At 37.1% G+C, this 24,291-nt stretch overlaps 1 protein-coding gene across 1 annotated transcript in view; it reads right to left on the reverse strand.

Annotated features, from left to right (window-relative positions):
* Positions 1-2,468, reverse strand: part of CMC1 (C-X9-C motif containing 1) — a 91,601-nt gene extending 89,133 nt beyond the window's left edge. The window contains exon 1 of the mRNA XM_074267900.1: positions 2,104-2,468. The gene's annotated coding sequence lies outside the window, so the exon portion shown is untranslated. The remainder of the gene's footprint in view (positions 1-2,103) is intronic.
* Between the last annotated feature and the right edge of the window lie 21,823 nt (positions 2,469-24,291).

A 24,291-nucleotide genomic window follows, 5' to 3' on the forward strand; every position in this document is an offset into this window, starting at 1 on the left:
TCATTCCAAAGGAGAGAGGTTACATATGAAGCCATAAGGCCACATGCAGGCCACAGTACATCCAAATGTGGCCTAAATCAGATTAAAATGTAGCTCCTGTCTGATTTTAATGTGTTTATGTATTGATGAAAAAAGTACATAAATGTAATCAAGTCACAAAAAGTCAGAGTCAATCCACAAGGATTCTTATGTAAAGTCTAGTGGCCTTCATTAGTGTTTGAGTTTGATGCTGGTGATGTAAAGAGCAATTTTCCGGGAATTTATCCAGCAAAAACCCAAATCAGAATAAGGCCAGTCCAAGGCAAGAAGGTTGGCATTCTGCCAGAATGGAGTTTTTTGATTTTCTCTTGATCTTGATAGTTTGAGAAGTGATGAGTCAACCAGTGGTGTTGTGCAGAGAGAATGATCCCAGCCAGGGTTGGTATTCTGCTCTTCAATGGAGAGAAGTATGATCATTCAAGAAACCAAGGAATGATTTTGGCTGTGAGCTGGTAAGCCAAAAAACAAAAAAAAACAAAACCCTTCCTAACTAGAATTCCTAGGGATCAAAGAACTTCTGGTTGTAGAGAACTCAAGGCCATGAAAATCCCAGTAGAGGAGATGGTCTCAAGGTATAATCCCAAACCATTGGATTAAAAATGTCAGAAAATTCTTGAAAAAGTGGATTTTGTTTTTTGAAAGGAGACTAAAATTCCTTAGAATTCTTTGGCCGGTTTGTATTTCTTATGTCCACAAATGTGTTGGAGCCAGCTAATATCCATCAAGGGATTATTATAATTTCAATATGATTATATATATATATATATATATCACTGAAATCAGTAAATGCTACAAATCAGGACTTTCTTTATTGGTATTGTTTAGAGTTAAGAAAATTATAATAATGTAGATTTAATTTATTTTTTTGTAGATTTAATTTAAAAGTGTAGTCTTCATACTTTTTTTTTTTTTTAAAGCTGGTTGTTAAACATTTATTAGCACATTCCTGATTATACCTACTTAATGCAGGAAGATGAAAGAAGAGTCTTTTTTTTTTTTTTAAACCAGAAGTCTATAACAAGGGATTGGATTTTCATCTGATAGGAAGATAAAATAGATAATATTTTAAAAATCTCTTTAAAGTCCCTATAATTTCATAGAACTAAAAATGTTCTGGTTAGCATTCATAGTAACTAACTAGTTGTGCAAAATGATCTACTAGTGTTGAGAGCAGCGAAGGGACTGTGGATTAGCTATTAAATAAGAAGGATGTTAAATGACTGGGGAGTGGGAAGAGGATTGAGGCAAAGCAATAATTCAGGCTAAAAACAAAGTGGCAGTCTAGAGTGTGGAAAGAAAGCAAAAGGACAGTGGCCGGCTAATTGTACTCCCTGGTGAATCCATTCCAAAAGGACAAGATGGCTTGAGTGCATAATAGACTATATAAACTACAGTTAGGAAGTCTCTGGGAATACAGAAATGTCTTGTGCCACCCTTGATGGAGCTGAAAATGGCCATGAGCAGAATGCGGGCCCCATCTTGTATTATCAAAGGACATGGAACCACTTACCCCAGCTCCACCCTGAGTGCTGCATGTTGGTGTGACAGAAAAAGGCAATGAAGCACAGATGAGTGACTACTTCAGTCAGGATAAGTATTCTACTTTGTTAAGTTCTGTCCTCAAATCTGCAGGAGGCTACAGGTCTTGTCAGAAGCAAATCTTTCCCATCAAACTTTCCCCTGAGCTCTTTAAGGGAGTTGGTAGTTAACAAGCCTGCGATGGATCCAGATCAAAATGGGGCCTAAGGATGCATACACAGAAGAGCCCAAAGTCAGAAATAAAGGTCTAATGAATATCAAAAGTCAAGAAGATCTGAGTTCAAAACTGCCTTAAGTTACTTACTAGTTGTATGACTCTCAACAAATTATTTAACTTCTGTCTGCCTCAGTTTCCTTAACTGTAAAATGGGGATAGTAATAGCCCCTACATCCTTCTGAAAATCGAATAAGATATTTGTAAAAGCACAGTGCCTAGCACATAGGAAGCCTTTTATAAATGCTTCTCTCTTCTCCTACCCCTTTCCATGATTTTTTGCATCTTGCTTCTGCTGTGACACAGCTTACCTTCCTGGGCCCAGTCTCTGCCAAGAATGGTATCAGATACGGCATGAGTTGTTCCAGTGAAAGAAACTGTTGCTACTTGAAAAAGAAATTCTCCTGTTTCCTCCTCGCTTATTCTGGAACAGGGGTATACAGAACAAAGTTGAGTTGAGATTTTCTTTCGTAGTTGGCTTTGTCTTAACTGCTGGAGAAAATGACCTGCTCAAGCTCACTCATGCCTCTTAAGGTTACCAGGTATATATCTGACTGTTCAGCCAATTAATGGCTAGTCACTCTCTTATTTCATCAGATTGATTGAGAAACATATTCACATTTCCTAAAGGAGGCAAAACAGGTACACTTTCTTTTCACTGACCCCCCTAAAATATGAAAGGGATGAACCCTTTATGATGGGTGAATGGGCCACTCCCATTTTTGTACCATTTATAAGTTGTGAAGAGGTCATTCGGGGTGTGAGGCACTCAAGGTTTCATGCCCTTTACAAGCTGTAAATGCAACCACTCCAAGTCTGAAAGGGCAAACTTCTTACCACCCCCTTTCTCTCCATTACCTGCCCCTTCTATCCTATAATTTTATCAAGTGGATTTGGGAGACTCAAATGAATCCTTGATTAACAACCTTCCCCCCCCCACACACACATATATTTATATACATGATCTCCTTGGATCTGTACCAAAGACATTACAGTTTTGCATCCTTTTACTTCTACCACCAGTCATCATTAAACTGCTCTGCACCTTCAGTGCAGTGGCTGAATCCACGTGGAGGATTAATGGTAGGGCATGGACAATAATCACATAGCTTAAGAGCATATGGATGGGGTATTGTGGGAAAGAGGAGACATGAATGAAACCATAATTCCTTTCAGAATATCTACCTTAAAACAGAGTGATCAGTTGAAGTTGTTTCATTTACAGCTCCATTAATGAACACTTATTGAATGTCTACTCTATACCAGGCACTATTCTAAGGGCTAAATATACAAAAAATACAGTCCCTGCCACTGAGGATTTATTGGGGTTAAACAACGGTGTGCATCTAAGCATGTACATGTATATTTGTGTGTGTGTAAATACATATGAAGTTTACATCACATATATAAAGTAAAGTTTCATCTCTAGGTTGACCATCCATAGTTTTCCCAATCTTCCAGCCCTTCCCCAAACAATAGAGCCTCTGAATATCAATGGAGCCTCATCCTGGATTTCATTTTATTTTCATATTCTCAATGAAAATTTTTAAGTACGTGAGACTGACAAAGGTGGGGTGCTAGCAAATTCACAAAGGAGGATCCTTATAGGAAAGCCAACCATGAATAATTCTGTGACAGATGGGAAAGCAAACAATGATGCACTAAATATAACTTCAGGGGAGCTGGGCAAAAAATGCAGGTCAGCAGCCAGGACTGTATGAAGAAAGTGGACAGACCAGAGGAGAGCTATGATTGGCTTTGGTTCTTTCATTAATTCTCATTTGTAAGTTTGTTTGTCTCAAAGACAACAGTAGCTAAAATGCATGGTGTTCCTTCAGTAATTCAAAGTATCAAACGAAGAACATATATGAGACTGGGGGGGAGAAGGGTTAGGGGGAGAAAGAAAGCTAGATCTGTGATTTCTGGGTGAGGAATTCCATTGTAGAAACTCCCTCCACTGATTCAGATTAGCAACTCCTTGGCACATTGAGAAGTTAATTGATTTTCTCATGGATACATGTTACTATGTGTCCAAGACAAGATTTAATCTTGATCTTCTTACCTTTAAAGACAACCTTTGATCTACTTTGTCAGACTGTTTAGCAAACAGTAAGTGCTAAATAAATGCTAATTAATTGATTGCTCAGCAAAATTCAAGTTAAGTTCAGAGTAAAGTTTGGATTCTAACAACACAGAAGGACAGCCTTTGGGAGTTAGAAGGGATTTTTTAGCCATCTTCTCTAACCTAGAGATAAAAGGAATCATCCCCTATAACATACTCAATAAGGAAAGGGTCACCCAACTTCTGCTTAAGGATCTTCTAGGATTCTCCTGAAGTATGAAAAAAACTTTTTTTTTTTTTTTTTAATGTTTACACATGCAGGAAAGAAGCACTATAAAACCATGAGATGAGTTTTCCTGCATTTTTTTTATTTATAATTTTTTTTCACAGTATATATGCATGAGCAATTTTTTTATAATATTATCCCTTGTATTCATTTTTCCAAATTATCCCCTCCCTCCCTCTTCTCCCTCCCCTTGATGACAGGCAATCCCATACATTTTACATGTGTTACAGTATAACCTAGATACAATATATGTGTGCAAATACCATTTTCTTGTTGCACATTAATCCTGCATTTTTCATGGATTCTTTCTCATTACTTCGTAGTCATTCTTTGCATACATAAGGACTTTAGAGCTTTCCAAAAGACCAGTTTCTTCCTTGTCTTATGCCAGGTTAAAAATCTAGCTCTAAAGTATTAAGACTATCCTTTAACTCCAATCTAAACTCCTCTCCCTCTTACCAATGTTTACCTAAAATAATTTTGTACTTAATTTAAGCCTAACTGATCTCTATTCACTAATCCTATTATTTCCCCCTAACCCTAGCCTTTATTCTATCTCCAAAAAATGAAATAAAATAAAAAACACTATCCCTATCACTGATCTCAGCTCAATCTATCCCCATTCTTCCAGCCCTATGCCCAATAAAAACAGTCTCACAATATCTTTCCCTCATGTGATTCTTTCATCTTAAAACAGTTTCCTTTATCTTGTAACTATAATTGTTTCACACACTAGGAAATTAACAAAGGATTGATCACCGTCTCTTTATTTGGTCTCAATATCTAGACTGAGGCATTTCCTGCAGGCCCCAGAATCCATTCTAAGCTAAAACCTTCAAATTTTCATTAGTCTCTGGTCTGCTCTCCATGGTACATCTTCCCTATTCCATACTGGGAAGATGGCGTTAGGTATTCAATCCAATTTAACACATCATGGCATAGTCCATAGGGCACTAGACTTAGAGTCAAGACTTACATTAAAATCCTTCTTTAGATACTTTAGGACTATGGACAAATGCTTAATCTCTTCTCTGTTCCTCAATGTCCTCATCTGTAAAACTGGAAGGGACTGGATTTAATGGTCTCTATGGTCCTTATCTAATAGTAAATCCCTACTATGTGTCAGAGAGAATCTGAGGATACAATACAAGAAATAATCTCTTCTTCCAGGGAGTTACTTCGGATCTACTCTTCACTTTAAAATAAAGTTTCTTTGCTTTCCTATTTACTGCTGAAGTTCTTTGGGATGAGACTCATGGTTCTTTATGACCTCTTTCAGTGTAAAAATATTCTACTAGCTTATCTCAGGGCACTCAGCAGTCATGTGTCTCCTTTGGTTAAAGGTGCTATGTCAAATGTGGGTCTAGACCCAAAAAGTACGTAGCACTAGGGTAGAGCATAATTTTATCAAGGCCAAGATTATAGGTTCAAAGCCTTTGTAGGCCACTTAGTTTTAATCAGAAAATTGGAATCCTTAGCCACAAACTGCACTCCTAACCCCAGTCAGCTAATCTTATTTTATGTGTCCTAGTTAGCCACAAAAGAGCCTGATAGTATGGGTATAGTTGGTAACGCCTTTATATAAGCACTTACATTTGGTTTATTATAATAAAACAATTTATTACAATAAAGTGATTTTTAAATTTTGTGAGTTTTCCCTTTCTCTATATTTCTAAATCTTTTGACATCATCCTATATGATTTTTTTTTTTTTTTTTTAGGCTGGGGTTAAGTGACTTGCCCAGGGTCACACAACTAGGAAGTGTTAAGTGTCTGAGATCAGATTTGAACTCAGGTCCTCCTGAATTCAAGGCTGGTGCTCTATCTACTGCGCCACCTAGCTGAAAACATAGCTTCTCCCCCTACCACCTCAAAATATAACATATGCTTGCTTTAAGATAACCTCTTTAAAAAAATAAAGAAAAAGATATTAATTTTCTTGGCTGGGGATTGGCTTACATAACATTCTTTATGATCTAAACTCCACTGACTCCCCCAATAGAATGTAAGCCCCTTGGGGATAGGGATTGTTATATTTTGTTGGATTTCTGGCATGTAGTAGGGACTTGATTGATAATAATAATTGATTGTTATAGATCTTTAAGATTGATGAATCATTTTGTCTCTACTGTTTTAATTTATCCTTACAGCAACCTTGAGAAGTAGGAAATTACAAATATTATTATCCCAATCTTTACAAATACAAAAACTGAGGTTTACACACTTGGTAAGTATTAGAGGCAACATTTGAGCCAAGATTTCTCTTGAGTCCAGAATGATTTTCCATGCTTCAAGTTTTGTGGCAACTCAGGGAGAATAAATGACTAGACCACTCAGATGGCTTGTGACAGGGCAAGGACAAAGCATCGTTCTTTCCACTCAGAGTCAATAATAGGTCCTTTTGTCAACTTTGGACACAACACTTCAAAATGGGAATTTAAGCAGATAGCATAAAAGAACATGTCCTAAATCCTTCAGTGGTGTGCCTAGGATGCTATGGGGCAAATGGAATCTTACTTATTCTAAAAGACCTCTTATTAGTAAGCATGTGGATTAGGAGAATAAATCAGCCCAACGCTTTGTATGGATTACATATTTATTTGTCTTTATCTTTTTTTATTTAGAGATACAGTAATGGCAGAATAGTGATTTGGCCTCTTGCTACGAAGAGCTGGATTCAAGTCAATTCCACTTTGAATAAATGCTTTTTTAATATAATCTCTGAACAGACAAATTCAGGGCTCTAGATGGTTCACTATGCTCCAAATTATAGAAAGGGACTAACCTGCAGTGTTAAAGAATTTCCTCATCTGGAAGTTCCCCACTGCAATGAAATCACTGGTCCAATTCCTATCCCTATTTTTTGTTTGTTTTTATTCTGTATACATGTATATAGGCATTTGTTTTGTTCCTTAATAAAAAGAAGCTTTTTGAGAGCAGGAAGTTTTTAAAAAAAAAAATGTATTTGTATCTCCAGTGCTTAGCAAATGTTTGCTGAATGATTGATTGAAGTTTGCTTTTATTCTTATTTCGCTTGTATAGAATCGTTGTTGTTATTTGAACATATGTGAACATATGTTATTTTAACATGATAGATCTCAAGATCTATCACTTGTTGAAACTCATGCATCCAGTAAATGCACTATAATTTTCCTCTAAATTCTAGATAATTATTTATGGTCTATAGGCTGTGACATGATGCACAGTTACAGTGAACTTGTTATGTAAGCCAATCCTCAGCCAAGAAAATTAATATTTTTTTCTTTATTTTTTTAAAGAGGTTATCTTAAAGCAAGCATATGTTATATTTTGAGGTGGTAGGGGGAGAAGCTATGTTTTCAGAAACCATCCTTAAAGTGCTTTTTTAGTTTCAAAGCAAAATGAATTTTAAATAAATATACAATGCATTTTTTCTTTCAATGTGACATATATGCTCCCAATTTATGTCGCTATAGCTGCTATATAAGTTAGAGCTCCCTTTTTCCTTTCCCTTCCTTTTTCTTTTTTCCTTTCCTTTTTTTTTCCTGTCCTGTCCTGTCCCTTCCTTTTTCCTTCTCTTCTTTTCCCTGCCTCTATCTCCATGTCTGTCTGTCTGTCTGCCTCTGTCTGTCTCTCTCTGTCTCTGTCTCTCTTTCTCTCTCTCTTTCTCCCCACCCCCACCCCCTCCCTCTTCTCTCACAAAAGCAGGTATGCAAGTTCTCTAACTGAGATTGTGTGTGATCTTTGTAGTACATGGTTGGGGTAAAGAACATCATATCTTTTGTTCAATAGTTTTTGTATTTCATTCTGATCTTCTGCCTTTCTAGTCCTCCAATAAGGCTAATTACAAAGAAAAAAAAAGGTGGAACTAGTGGAGAGAGATCCTTTAAAGCCATTCCTTTTGCAGAGTGGAACAAAGGAGAGTACCGAGGGCATGACTAGACCTAAAAAAAAAGAAAAGAGAAAAACCACCTAATGAGGACGTTGAGCTAAGTGCTTGTGAAGAAAACTGGCAAAAAGAGAGCTTTTAGTCTAAAATCCATAAATAAGTGTGCATCAGATGAGTACTAGAAGATTTTTAACAAGCCAGGCCATGGAAACTCTATCCTTCTATGTAAGAGCTGCAACCTTAAAAAAAACCACCTTTCTTTACAAGGTATTTTCTTTCAAAAATTAATTTAAAAAAGATACTTGAAAATTAAGGTGTTTTATTCATGTCTTTGAATCCATTATAAAGAGGATCCCATAGAAAGCCCCATTTTTCAATAGAATTATGAATACTGCTGACTTCCCGTGGGTCAGAGGTCTGGCACAAGTCTCTGAAGAAGTTGTTCATTGAGAACTGTGACTTGGAGAAGAGTTGACCTTGGGGCTCCTTCTTCTTCCTCAAAGTTTTCAAATGGGAAGTGAAGCAGCTCCATGTATAGCTCAGAATTCTAAAGCTGGAAATTGAATAGAACCAAGTTAGAAAAACTTCCCCCTGTATCCCCTAATCCTTAGCAAGACATAAAACAGAACTGTGCAGATGGAGGAGACCTCAAGTGGCCATCTAGTCTAACCCTGAACTGATAGGACATTCCCATCCTTAGATAGCCCATTTTTTTTCTTATCAGTAAGATTTTCTTGACATAAGATCTAAACATTTCTCCTTGAAGTTTTCACTCATCTCCTCTCTAGATCCAAGCAGAAAAAGTTTATTTTCTGTATGTGGTACACCTCCTGACCCATAGATAATTGGCTGAGAATACAGAACAACACAGATTTTTCAGCCATGGTAGATGTGGCAATCTGTTTTGCTTGACTATGTATATTTATTATAAGGATTTTTTTTTCCAATGGTGGAGGTGTCAAATGGAAAGAAAATTTCTTTTTGCTAATTGAAGCAAGTAGCTATTTCATTTTAAAGTCTATATCTTCTTCCATCTTTCATAGGAATATAGATTTAGAGATGAAAAAGAACTCAGAAGCCATTAAGTCCAGCCATCCCTTCTGTTTTACATATCAATTAACAGTTAGAGAATGGTTAAGTGATTTGTCTAAGTTCACTCAGTTATTAAATAAATGAGGCAGGATTTGAACCCAGATTTTAAACACAAAGTTATTATGCTCCACCTGAGTCTTCACTTCCCCTGATTAAACATCTTCAGTTTCTTCATCTTTGCATGACAGGGACTCAAGTCCCTTCCCTGTTCTGGTGGTCCTCCTCTGGGCATACAGATGAGTAGATTCTTTTTGACTGATGGATGAATAGCTCGGCATTTCTGTATCAGAGAATAACACAATGTTGCTTGACCTGGCTTCTCCATAATCTACTTACACAGGCTCCACTGGGATTCATCAATAAGCATTAATTAAAATATTACTGTAGGTCAAGTACTGTGCAAAGGCAAAAGTGGTAATGATATACAAATATACAGATATATCTAAAATGCAAACAATGTGGTAAAAGATAACCCTGGAGGGATATGGGAAAAGATGCTAGCTGCTGGAGACTAATAAGAGCTACATGTGTACATACCTGTATGTGGATATATGCGCCCCTACTCTTGTTTATAATGGAGAACTGGGTCTCTCAGAGAATGGCTGTCAACAACACTGAGTTGAGTTTCTAATGCTGTTGATTATAAATTTCTACCGTGTATTTCCCATCAATACTCAGCCAGGAGACACAAATAGCTTTTAGCAAAGGAACAAACTAAGTGGTTTATCAAGGCAAGTAGTTACAAAAACATTCCCCCATAAAAGCTTGAGGACTCACCTATAGAAATATACAAGGTCCATGGGGAGGGTGGACATACACTATGGAGAACACATTTGGCCAAGGAGTAATTCACAACTCCTGAACATAGTAAGTCCTTTTTCTCTCTGTGTAAGACCATTTCCCCTTGAGTTTGGCCCTGTACTCAGTTTCTTTCTAGAGTCCTTAGCTAATTTTCCCTCCTCCATGAAAGGTCATTAAGTTGCATGGGCATCTGTTGCTCTTGGTTGAATGTGCTGTTTCCTCCTAGTCCAGCTTTCTCATAACTGCTGGATGCACTATCTGCTTTTTTTTTTCTGAAGCAATTGGGGTTAAGTGTCTTACCTGGGGTCACACAGTTAAGAAGTGTTAAAAGTGTCTGAGACCAGATTTGAACTCAGGACCTCCCAACTTCAAGGCTGGTGCTCTAACCACTGCACCACCTAGCTGCCCTGCACTATCTGCTTTTGCTCTGATTCTATATTAAGTGAGAAGTATGAAGATGGGGAGAGGAAAGAGAAAGTGATCCCTCTCAGAGTCTGGAATCTGATTCTCCCAAATGGAATTCACTGAACTGGAACCCTGCCAGCATTAGACTCATTCTTTGTTTGACTACATCTCTTCCAACTGGCTCACTGTTTTTATACAAAGCCCAAGAGATAGGATTTGATCTTCACTAACAATCACAAGATGTTTCCTGTGTGGAATCCATTTTTTCCATCCAATAGCCAAAAGCCTATAATCCTCTCAAATTGATTAAGGATTGAGTCACACACCTAGTTTGCATTTTTGATTGATTGACTCAATTGAGGTGCCTGGAAGCCTGAGATTATGTTAATTGAAGTGGAGTTGGAAACTTCTACTCTAATATAAATAAAACTCTTTGAAGACCCTAAAGTGCTATAGAAATGTCAGTTATGATGATGAAAACAAATAAAATCTCAAGGGAAAGGAAGTCTAGATCCTTAAGTTTAAAAAACAAACAACTTTTGCAATGCTCTGTGTGTGTGTGTGTGTGTGTGTGTGTGTAGTTTGAATGCATCTGCCTTATTCATTTTGAACAGTACAAGTCACACATGTGCCATGGCATCCATAACCTCCTCATTTTACTTGATTGCTCTTTTGCACTCAAGGAAGGACAATGGAACTTTCAGCTATTAGTGTTCCCAATGATTTGAAAGACTCAGTATTAATGATTATTTTAAAAGTTCTTCAGTAAGCTTAAATGATAGTGACAATGAGGTGTCACATGTACATTGGTTAATGGAAGGATAGAATTGAGACATTGTGGAGATTAGTCAGAGGAAAATGGGGGCCATGGAATCATTTGATCCTGGTGATGAGTTGGTTTGCATAATTGCTTCACTTTTTTACTTTGCTTCGGTTCTTTGATCTACTGAATAGTAGTAGCCAGAAGGATCGAAATAATTTTTCCTGAAAGCACAAAATCCCAAGCAGATGAACGCTTAGAGCTGTGACTAGTGTAGGACACTAAAGCTTTTACCCTTGGTGCTGATACCCAAGGGAGGATGTGTTCTGTTTTTCAGTCCAGAGACTGGACTGTTTTATTTTTTGTTCCCCAGTCCTCTACCTTCCAAGTGTTTCCTTGTCCTTAATCAGCCCTACTCTCATGGAGGTTAGCAGAAGGATGGGTTCTGGGAGCAGACAAAAGAGAGTTTTGTAGACATATGGAAGAGAGGGGGTGAGAGGTTCTGGGCAACTCTCCTTTTCCAGTACCGTTGCCCCTGGATTAGAAGTGGCTGTCTGATCTCCTGTGCACTGGACACTGCTAATTAAGCAGCACCTGGTCATTTGAAGCTCTCTGCTTACTAGGGACCAGTGAGTGCCTCATCCCTAATGCTCATGGAGAATTGAAGTATTTTTTCTTCCCAGAAAGTTCTTCTTCTCAAAAAAGCCTGGTCTTATCACCAGAACTTTGAAGATGTTTTTTAAAGTATTCTAGTAGAAATAAGGTCCATCAGCATAGTAAGTGCATTCTCTATTCCCAGAGTATCTGGGCCTGGAACTATTTTCTCTCTGTGAAAACTTGGAGATTGTGGAAATGGTTTGACTTCTTGGAACAGCTCACCTGGAACTCACTTGGAACACCTCACTGAAGGTATAGGACTCTGAAATTCATCCTGACCTGATCCTCATCCTTTAATTCTAGATCTCTCCTGTCCATAATACTAGGTAGAATGGGGCATTGAGGAGGTAGAGGCTGCCCTGGATTGATTTTTTCCTCCAGATCAAGAAGCTGCTAAACAAAGCTTTATCAAAACTGATGTGGCTGTCACAATGTTTATGTTATATGAGTGTCCCCAAATGTGGTTTTAAATGATACCACCTCTTCCTGCCTGGGCGAGGGCATAACTGCTTAGCTCTGAGCAAGTCTAAGATTGTACTTGGGTGAGAATCTATTGTTCTATCTGCAAATACATAAAGCAAATAGATTGTGTTTCGTGCAGTTGACTTGGCTAATGTATTAGAACTGAAAATGATGAGGCAAAATTGATTAATTCAATTCTTCACCAAGATCCCTTTGAAAATCGTCACATGATTGATAGGGTCCATATGTGAATGATCTGCAGTGAAGGTGATGAGGGCAAAGCAGACAGCCCAGTATGTAAATGACCAACAAAACCTTAGACCCTCTAGAGAAAAATTCCTTTCTTATACAAACTTTAAAAGACATACGGTTTCTGGAGAAACTCCTTTGATATACAAACTTCTCCATATTCTCTGGAAGCAGAAAAGTATTTTTCAGATACAAATTCTGTTTTATTATCATGGTTTGTATAAAATAAAGTTCCAAATTCTATTCTTTGCAATAGGGCTTCTCTCTTGAAGCTATTATTGCCCGCCAAGACTCTGTGGCGTCCTTTTCCTAATGAATAAAGGCTTTGTTTTAACACAGCTTTGAGTAGGCAAATTCTTTTTGCCAAGGACCCATCCTTAGCACTTTGGAGAAAGAAAGAGGAACCTACAGACCCATCCATCTCTGCCTAGTACCACACCCTCTTCAAAGGAAGAGATGAGAAAGAAAATGATTCTCTTCTCAGTCAGAAAGCAACAAAACAAAACCCATCATGTACATCAGCTGCCCCATTTTCTTACATCTTATTCCCCCCCCTATCTTTCCTCACCCATTCCACAAAGTAGTGAAGCTGGCTTCCTTGTTGTTCCTTGAATAAGATGCTCCATCTCCTAACTGCAGGCATTTTTACTGGTTGTTCCCCATGTCTGGAGTTCTCTCCCTCATCATTCCTGCCTCTTGGCTAAAATCTCACCTTCTAGGAGGAGTCTTTTCTAGACTTTTCTTAATGCTAGTGCTTTTCAACTTATCCCGCATTTATCTTGTTTGTAAGTAGTGATTTGCATATTGTCTTCTCCTTGAAAACAGAGACTATTGTTTTGCCTTTTTTATCCCAAGAATTTCATACCATGCTTAGGATATAATAAGTTCTTGGTGAAACCACATATATCTAATATTCTTTCTTTGGGCCAAATCTGATGAGAGTAAGATTCACACAATATTAGTCACCCTCCCTTCTTTCCCTCAATTATAATATTTTCTTTGCCTCTTCCTGAGATGTAATTTCCTTTGTTTTACTTCCCTTTTCCCCTTTTTTCTATTATAATCCTCTTTTCACCTCTAGTTTCTTTTTTATATTATAACAGTAAAATCAGATTATACATGTACTCTCTGTGTATACCCATAATAGAAATACAGCTCTCGAGTTTTTTTTCCCTTTTTACCTTTTTATGCTTCTCTTAAGTTCTCTCTCTCTCTCTCTCTCTCTCTCTCTCTCTCTCTCTCTCTCTCTCTCATATATATATATATATATATATATATATATATAAAACAATTTTTTTTGTTTAGCTCTAGTCTTTTCATAAAAAATAAATGGAATTCTTCAGTTTCATTGAATGTCCATCTTCTCCTCTGGAAAAAAAAAATGCTCAGTTTAGAGGGTAATCCATTTTTGGCTGCGTTCCAAGTTCCTTCACCTTTCAGAATATCATATTCCAAACCCTTCCAAACTAGTTCTAAGTAATCCTTATTGTGGCTCCTCAGTATTTGAATTGTTTCTTTCTAGCTGCTTGTGATATTTTTTCTCGGTCCAATAGTTCTGAAATTTAGCCACGATATTCCTTGGGGTATTAATTTTGGGGTTTCTTTCAGGAGGTGTTTGGTGAATTCTTTCAATGGTCATTTCACCTTCTGATTCTGTGATATCCCGGCAGTTCTCTTTGATGATTTCCTGAAAGATAGTGTCTAGGCTCTTTTTTTCATCATGGATTTCAGGGAATCCCATAATCCTTAATTGTCTCACCTACATCTATTTTCCAGGTGGGTTATTTTCCCAATTAGGTATTTTACATTTTTTCTATTTTTTCAATTTTTTGGTTTTGCTTAACTAATTCTTGTCATTGAGTCATTCATTTCCATATATTCAGTTCTGAATTTTAGTGAATTATTTTCATTTACTTTTTAAACTTCTTTTTGTATTTGTCCAGTTGAATTTTTAAATGGGTTGTTTTGTTCTATGGAATTTTTTTTTTTTCCATTTCACAAATTCCGTTTTTTAAGGAGTCATTTTTTTTTTCTGTTTCACAAATTCTGTTTTTTAAGAAGTTATTTTCTTTTTTCTGTTTCACAAATCCTGTTTTTTTCTGGGAATTGCTTTCTTTTTCCATTTTATCAAATCTATCTTTTAATGAGTTATATGTCTTTTCCAAAACCTTTTGCAAAGTACTGAGATTAGTTGTTGAATTTTTTCAGTGATGTCTGACTCCTTGTGACCCCATTTGTGGGGTTTTTTTTGTTTGTTTGTTTGGTTGGTTTTTTTGTTTTTTTTTTTTTTAGCAGATATTGGAGTTGTTTGCCATTTCCTTTTTCAGCTCATTTTACAAGTGAGGAAACTGAAGCAAACAGGTTAAGTGACTTGACCAGAATCACACAGCTAGAAGATGTCTGAGACTGGATTCAAGCCCAAAGCTCTATGCATTTTCGTGCTACCTAGCTGTTCTAGCAACTGGGAATACAAAGCCCCCCCCCCCCCAAAAAAAAATGAAAGTCTCTCTCTCTCTCCTCTAGGAACCTAAATTTACTTAGATTGAAGCTGGAAAAAATGAATTTGATCTCAGACATGGTATGATGTACTTTAGAATCAGGAGGACCTGAATTCAAATCCATCCTCAGACACTAATTATGTGATCATGGGCAAGTTGTATAACCTTAAACACCCCCCAAAAAGGTCATCCTCTAGTACTAAGAGCATAACAATTGGCAGAAATCATTTTGAGAAAATAAATATCTGTCAGGAGCAGGAATAAAACCATATAAACCAGTGTGCTTGAACCAACTGAAAAGAGCCTATTATTAAATAATCACAGCCTCAGAAATTGGCAAACAGGACTACTTAAGGGTTGGCTTGATTTATTGTTTTTTTAATTGTACGGACTTAAGAAGGTGTTAATAATGCAAATGATACATCAAAGTGTGTCATGTACATCCCCCTCCCTTCCCAGAGATGGTTGTTAAACATTTCCCAGCACATCATGGCTGGCACTCATGTATCCTAAGAGTAGAGATGCCACAGACATGAAGCTATTTAAATGCCTTTCCAGTAATAATTACCTGACATTTATTTAGTACCTGAAACTTTTAAACAGCTTTATATCATATATATTTTCATTTGATCTTATTTTCCACTTCTGGCTCTGAGAATTGTAGTAAAATGAATATAATTATTCCTGATAAAACGGCCTTCTCAGTCATCTCCCCACTTTGTCTTCTGAGACTAAAACATCCCTTCCTATTTCTCTCTATGTCACATCTTACCTAGGAGTATGTCAGAATTGTTTCTTTTTCGCATTTGTTATCTCCAACATTTATTTTAATGCTTGGCAGAGTAATAATAATAGCTAGAATTTCTATGATATATATGGCACTTTATTGGTTATCTCATTTCCAATTCTGGGAGGTGGGTGCTGCTGTTATCTTTGTCCAAGCTAAATAACTTGCCTGATGATGTCACAGCTGGTAAATATGTGCTCAGATCTAGTGTTCCACTGCTCACCTAATTAGTAAATGCTTCATACATGCTTTTCTTTCATTCAACAGGTATCCCCATTTTCAGATAGAGAAACTGAGGATCAGTGCCTCAAAGTGTCAAAGATGGGGTTCAAATTGAGCCACCCTTTCCAATTATTCTAAGGTGGTCAGTTTTATTTTATCATCATCATCATCATCATCATCATCATAATCTTCACTGGCATTTTTTAACACCTACTATGTGCCAATCACCTAATGAGTGCTTTACAAATGTTATCTTATTTGATCTTTACAACTTTGTGAAATGCCGTTGTACACTTGAAGACAATGGGACAAGCAGAGGTTAAGTGACTGGCCCAATGTCACAGGACTAGGAAGTATTTGAGATCCCATCTGAACTCAGATCTTCTTGCCTTCAGCCTCAGCACTTTATCCTGTCTGGCGCCACCTAGCCCCTCGTGTCTCTTCAAATTAAAAGTAATGTTGATCCATGTTGCATTCTCATCTATGTTTCATCACTGCAGAAGCCTTTCTTCATTTCTTTCAGGAAAACTTTATATGAAACAAATAATCTTTTAAGTTGAAATCTTAATAAGTTAGTATTAATAAGTCAATAAGCGTGGGTCAGAGTTGAACATGAAACTGTGGTATGTTGCCAACAGAGCCCGAATCCCCAAATTTCCTCAATGAAGGCTGACATTTCCTGGCAGTCTTCCTCTTCTGAAGCCTGGTGTCTGCTGCTTGCCAGCCCTGATGAGCAGCATCGTCTTACATCCTATGTGATACTGGGAATATCCCATCCCATCTTCTTGGCCTCCTGCTTGGCCAGTGACAAGAAGATGGTACCTGGTATAATGCAGGCTTGTGGATCCTCCTATGGCAAGAACACACACGGCTCTGTTATATCACAATAAGAAGAGGTAGTGATTATAGGAAGGAAGCTTTCCAAGGAAGGTGGTGTAGACCCTGCTACCTGGGAGACTCAAAACCCCAGATGAAAGGGTTAATGAGTCCATACATTTGTGGAGGTAGCAGGTACCTTTTTTTTGGTTAGAATTTAGGACATTTTGTCATGAAATTATGACAGTACAAACTGTAAGCAACTTTTAGAGAGCAGACTTGAGCTTCTCAGTGCCCCCAAGATATGTTATCTTACAGTAATATACACTTTGTCGAGTCTGGTTGCTTAATTAAAACCCAGAGTTCCTGTGATAGTTGGAAAATAACTTTTTTTTTTTTTTCCTGGCAAAAACTTCCTGGTGCTCTGTGATCTACACAATTTCATGACAAGCAGATTCAGACTGTAAAAATAATTAATGCATTTTTATGGTTGCTGTGAACATAATTAAACACTGTGACAGATGTTGATCAAATCTTCCCCAGAATCTTCTTTTCTCTGCTTTTAGCACCAACTGAAGTTCAAGTCATGAATTCAGGAATCAAAAACTGAGAAAATCAATCATGTGATATATACGTGTGCATGTATACATATACACATGTTTATATACCCATACATTTTAAATACATACACACAATACACATACATATTAAATAATTATATTTGTTTTCCTTTTTGAGAGATAGAGTATAGGGACCATCATGGACTGGGTCTGGTCCAAGCTGGTCTGATGCTTCAGGTTCAGACATCAGAAAAAATGAGGCACTTACAGGCCATTTGGTAACTAACAAAATGAGGATCACTCAGCCATAGCATGAAAAAGATACTGACTGAGTCGAGTCTCTATGGTGGCTCTTTTAGTCCTCAGGAGTTTGCTTTTGTAAGTTGGACACTAGGATGCTAAGAAAATAGCCTGACTCTTATTTCCCTAAGTCAATTAAGCTTCAAGGATCAGTGACTTGCTTTTAAAGGAAAAACCATCTTGGCCAAACATTGCTTCTTCTACCACGGGGAGTTGCGGCGGAGGGAAAAGATGAATTTCTTCCTAGCATTTATTTTTTTGGGGGAGCTTGGGCAAAACACTTAACTTCTCTGAGTCTCAGTTTCCTCATATGTAAAATAATGGAGTTGGGAGAGAGGATCTTTCTATTCCTTTTCAGCTCCATTTTAACAATTCTGATGCTGTCATACCAAGTTTTTTCTTTTTTTTTTATTATAGCTTTTTATTTACCAGATATATGCATGGATAATTTTACAGCACTGACAATTGCCAAGCCTTTTGTTCCAATTTTTCCCCTCCTTCCCTCCACCTCCTCCCCCAGACGGCAGGTTGACCAATACATGTTACATATCATACAAGTTTCTAAGACTAAAAACAAACAAATATGAGCACTATACTCACGGATCACCTGAGTTTATCATCAACACTTTTTGTCTCAGAATGATAGGTTGTGGTAGTCTAGTTCATAGGGTATGAATGAAGTTAACATCAGGCTTTCTCTATGTGAAAATGATCACCGCACAATGGTTTAGGATAAAGATTAGTGGGTTTGGAATTAAATGACTTGGATTCAAATGCTACTTTTGTCCTTTGACTTTGGCTAAAGGTCTCAGGACTTCAGATTCCTCCTCAGAAAGATAAATAGATTGGACTAGATGGCTTCTGAAGTCCAATCATCTCTAAATCTATGGTCCTATTGGCCTAACGGCAGTGAAAGAGACCTAGAATATAAAGTAAAACCTACTCTTCATAATGGTAATGGAGATTCAGGGAAATACTTTACCTTACTTCAAATCAGGATTTTGTTGTAGGTAGCTCTGTTTCAGGGAATATAATTCACCCTGAACAACTCTAGTGTCAACCCTAAGCTATGGTTCTTCTTCAGGAACATGACCCATCAAAAGCACACTAATAATAATTAACATGTTTAAAAAGTATTTATATCTTTTGTATCTCCTTTATTTTAAAATCCCTATCTACCTCCCTCCCTTTTTTTTTTGTCTCCACCTCTGCCTTCTATCTCTGTCTCTCTTCTCCTCTTCTTCCTCCTTTCTCCCTTTCTATCTATCCCTCTCTCTTTATCTTTCTTCCTCTCTTTCTATTTCTTCTTCTTTCTTTCTCCTTTCTATTTTCCTTACTTGAATCTCACAAGATACATACATTTTCATATACATAGCTTCTAGCCTCTGAAAGGAATGGAGGGAGGTACATTTTCCCTTCTCCTTTTGGGGCCAAACTTGATTGTTTTAATTATGCAGTATTTCATGTCATTTCTCCCTTCTTCACTTTTTGTGGCTATAGTCATTACGTGTGCTATTTTTCTAGCTTTGCTTATTTCATTCTGCATCAGTTCATGTAAATCTTCTATTTCTTTCTGTATTCATCGTGTTTGTCACTTTTTGTACCACAGTAATATTCCACTATATTCAGGTACTATAGATTGCCTGGGCATTAATAACTGACATATAACATTTTAAAGTTGCAAAGAGCTTTGTGAGCTTCACAAAACTTCCGCAAGATAGAGACTGGATGAGAAAATTACAAACCCAAATAGAAAATAGAAACCCAAATAACTTGCTTAAGGACATTTCAGGACAGTGTTAGAAGTGAGATTCAAACTCAGATCTTCCTGACTCTAAATGTAGCCTTCTATTAGGGTGAGCTGGTAAATGTTTAACAACCACAACACACATTTTAAGTTTAATCTATGTTATTAACATTTTTTCCCATCAATTTCTTAAATCAAGACAATCAACAAAACAATATTACGTTTTGATTTGTAGCATTTGCCAGTTTTTGAAGTGTAATTATTGATCACAGGTAAACTATTACATTAGGACATGTTAACTTTTTGTTGGTAGAATAGCATTGAGTAACACTGAAAATCCCACAAGTTACACACAAATTACTCATGCATGAAGCAAATAATCACTCTTAGATATACAGATTATATTTTATGAATGGTTAATTTCAGTTGACTTACTTTTTTCCATCTTCTTTACCATTTCTTGGACTTAATATGGATATTTGAGGAAAAAAAACTGGTATTGACTTTCAATAGCTGAAAAATTAGATTATATATCTAGTTTAACTAAGAAAGTTTTCAAAATAACTTGGAACTTGAAAAGAAAATTTTAATATACGTAGGATCTAACTCTCTTATGCTATTATAAGATTAATGAACAAAATTTCTTTGGAATGCTTTCTATCAGAGTTTAATCATACTGGATTTCATTTCAATTCAATAAACACTTAAAAAGTGTTCGCTTATGTTCCAGGCGTTATGCTAAACACCAAGGATATAAATAAGAAAAAGACAGTCCTTGATATCCACGGAGAGAAACAGCACACAAAAGGAAGCCAGAAAGAGAAGGGAGGGAGAGATACTAGTGGTACCCAGTGCTGAATCATCTTGTTCCCAAAAGATGAAAGCAAGTAGATCTGCAGACAAAAAGGAAACAGTAAGCCCCAAAGTTTAAATCCTGTCCTCTGTAAAGGAAAATTTTGGGAAGAGTTGATCTTTTAATCAGACAGGAGAGGAGGATGAGGGAATTGGAAAGTATTGAGTATCCAAGTCTGAGTTAGATACATGGTGATGTTTAGAAGTTATCTGCTATTATCACTTACCCATAGATCTCTTCTGTTACAACACACATATTTTTGACAAACCATAGACAAAGAAGTCCATCCACTCTTTCACTTCATACATAATTGAACAGAAAGAAAATAGGCTGTATTGTTTTTGCATTCATTCATTTCTTATAATGACTCCAAGCTATTCCCTGAAAAAAGACTAGGTCCAATACCAACATTTGTCCTAAAGCAGTCTACATTTGAATGTCATTGGCTACTATTTTTTCCCAAAAGAATTCAAATTAAATATTACCCAAAGGACAATGGAGAGGCTCATGGTGGGTATGAGCACACTTGAACATATTACAAATGAGTCATCATATAGGAGAAGGATGTCACTGCAAAAGTGTATGACTGAAAACAAATGGGTTGGTGATAGAAGGAAAGTGAGGGAAAACTAATGGACAGTCATGTGCTCCATTAGTACCCTTGAAATGTCAAGACAGTATGATGAAGTGCCCTCTCTACACAAAGTAGTACTCTCTGGCAGATTTATAGTAGATACAAAATGATTCTCTTCTCTAGATTTTATCACCTTGGAGAGAATGAATTAATGAAGGAGTGAATGAATGAATGAATCTCTCGGAGATGAAGGAGAATTAGATCACTGACTTTCTTGGCTAATGTAAATCTTTTGTGTTATTTTGCATTTTTAATGAAATTTTTAAAAAAGTATATGGTTTTATTTTTTGTTTTTAAAGAGGAGCATGAGGTAATGTCTTGACTTGTGTGACCTATATCTAATTATTATCTTTTGTGGGGGCTGGGAACTGAAATTTTTAAAAAAGTATATGGTTTTATTTTTTGTTTTTAAAGAGGAGCATGAGGTAATGTCTTGACTTGTGTGACCTATATCTAATTATTATCTTTTGTGGGGGCTGGGAACAGTTTTTTATCCCCACATGTAGAGACCTAGAAATGGGCTATAGTTGACCAATATCCTGAAATTTCTTAGGGGCAATGTGAGTCAAAATGTGATTTTATTGGGTGGAGTGAGGAAGAATGTGCCCAAGATTAAATCTAGTTCATGTAAACTCAAAGCTCAGAGGCATTGCATTTACACACAAAATACTCATGCATGAAGCAAAAAGTCACCACTAGATAATAGGTCATATATATGGTTAATTTCAATTTGACTTACCTTTTAAACATATATTTAATTTGTATTTAATTTGGACATCATTTGAAGAAAAACTGATGGTGACCTTAATGGCTGAAAAATTAGATTTCCAATCATTAGTACTTAATAAATGCTTATTGAATTGGAGTTCCCTACAACAGTTACATCACAAGTGAGGAGGTAGGACATACTTGGATGAAGGACAGCCTGTGCAAACACGTGGAAGTGGAAGACGGAATCTTGTGTAAAAAGAATTTTAAATGGGCCAGTTTGGGGAAAAAGTCCAACGCATTAGTGTAACGTGACAAATCTGGAAAGGTTCAGATTGTGAAGAGTTTAAAAAGTCAAACAGAGGAGTTTGTATTTTACATTTAAGGCAAGAAGGAGTCACTAGGACTTCTTGAGGAGGGGAGTGACCTGGTTAGGTCTGTGCTTTAGGAGTATGAATTCAGTGGAGATGTAGAAAATGGACTCAAAAGAAAAGACTATCAGGGAAGATTACTTAGGAGGCAATGTTTGCAGTATTTAAGATCAGAAATGATTAGGCCTTGAACTACAGTTGGATGTGTGAGTGAAGAGAAGGGGCTAGATGTAAGATAGATCGAGGAAGGAGAAGCAATAAGTTATTTCCAACCACTTTAGGAATGACACAAGAAGAATAAAGACTAGAGGATGACTCTGAGGTTTCAAATTGGGGGACCTGAAGAATGGTGATGCACTCAAGAGAAATAGGAATTGTAGGAAGAAATTAGGATTTGAGGGGAAAGAATACGTTCTGATATAGAGATGCCAAAGAGACATCTACTTGGAGATGTTCGTTAAGGAGGTTGGTAAGAAGAGCCTGAAGACAAGGAAAGAAAATGGGATTGTTTATGTCCTATTAAAATATAAATGCTTTTGGAGCAATGGAATATGCTTAATAAATACTTGTTGCCTGTTGATTGACTGGTGAGAAGACAACATGGAGTATTATGTTCCATAATCTGAACTGAGTTGTTGGTAGTAATGATTATATTGTGAAACACCAACATCTAAACCTTCAGCCATTTAAATGAGCCACTCAATTGAGGACATGTACAGAGACATTGGGCCTGATAAAATCCGAGGCTGGACCTAGAAGAGTGTTACTGAGGTGAGAAAATCCATCCCTCTAAGAAACAAACTTCCATTTCTCATCACTAGTAGAATATTTCTTCAGGCCGTCTCTGCTCCCAGCCAGCAGATGCATCATCCCTCTGGTGCTCCTAAGTGTGAGAAGAGCTGGTAAATTTTCAAGCTAGTGCAGCTGTTTTCAGGCTGATGAATTTTTATTAAATCTATTTACAAGACTAAGCTTGGAAGCATCTGGAGGAAGAGTGGGCTCGTTGGATGCTTTCAGGCTGTTCAATGAAGTATTTATTTATTTTTTTCTCTCCCAAGGCAGTCGAGAGGCATCTTGGTGCTTTGTCTGTAAAAGAATCAGATTCAGAGGAGCCTCTGGGGGTGTGTGGTGACTTGACAGGTTAGATTTGCTTCTTTAAGAAGAAACAGCCATTTGAGAAAGGGGAATGGGCCTAGGGAACCTCACATCCAAAGTCTGTATACAGAAGTTGAAAGGACAGTCTGTTGCTGGTTTCCTTAGCTATAAAAGAAGGGGCCTCCATGAGCCAATCTTTAAGTCCCTAAGCTTCTCTGGATCTACTAGTTATTGAAAGGAATGAGGGCTGGGCAAATGTTTCACCAGATTCGTGAGGAGGTTTTATCTGTTCCAAAATAGCACCAGGGAGACATTAGGAAAAGATGAACAGCTATGTGGCTCATTCTAAAGAAGGCCCTCCTCTTGGGCCTGGTGAGTATTACCCTTTGTTTTAATGTGCAATTGGGGAAAAACAATAAAATATTACTTAAAAACAGTATTACCCTTATTTTTTTCTTTCTTCCCTTGTGCCTTTATTATGGTCCTCTATAGTTCAACAAAACCTTAGTAATTCTAAGTCATTTTTGATTATCTAATGAATTCACACTCTTTACTTTGTGGGGCTACAGAGGAAAAGACCAAGGAAACTTGTCACACACACTTGGGCCATACTGGGGTATAATTTTGTACTCACCTGCCTTAACTCTCCCTTTCTGGCCAGAAATCATGAACTTGTCAAGATTAGCTAAATTGGGAGGTCACTGATTTGAATTTAGGAATATTGAATGTTGCTTTCTCTATGTGAACTGAACATTGGCTTGTTTGGTGCTGTTAACTAACAAACAGATCTTACAATTCTTATGCTGTTGTTGTATGTTTTTTGCCTTCAATTTCTAGTGTAGAGTTAGGGTTTCATTTCTGGGAAGTCACCCACTTTTTAGAATCTTCCAACATGTTCTTTCACAAGCCTGAGAATAATTACTGCCCGGTCCTGTAAGCAAGGATTCTAGTACAGGGGATGAATTAGATTGAGGGGAAAAGGATCATGTCCTGTGCAGGCCACTGTGGGAGCTGAGGATGCTGAATAACTTGGAGGCCAAAAGGTTCTAGGAGAGGAAAAGATGGCATCGTAGTCAGGTACTGAACATGTTGGGGAGGCAGAGAAGCAACCTAGAGATCCATAAATGACTCATCAAGAATCGGGACAGTGAGAAATTGTTGCTACATGATCATCTCAGAGAGAAGGTCTGAAAGAGGCATCAGGAGCAAGGAAGAGGCTTTCTCTTCTTTATATATCAAAGGGAGTAAGAAGAGCACAAGCTCCTAG

This window comes from Sminthopsis crassicaudata, chromosome 5, assembly GCF_048593235.1.
Source record: "Sminthopsis crassicaudata isolate SCR6 chromosome 5, ASM4859323v1, whole genome shotgun sequence".
Lineage (NCBI taxonomy): Eukaryota > Metazoa > Chordata > Mammalia > Dasyuromorphia > Dasyuridae > Sminthopsis > Sminthopsis crassicaudata.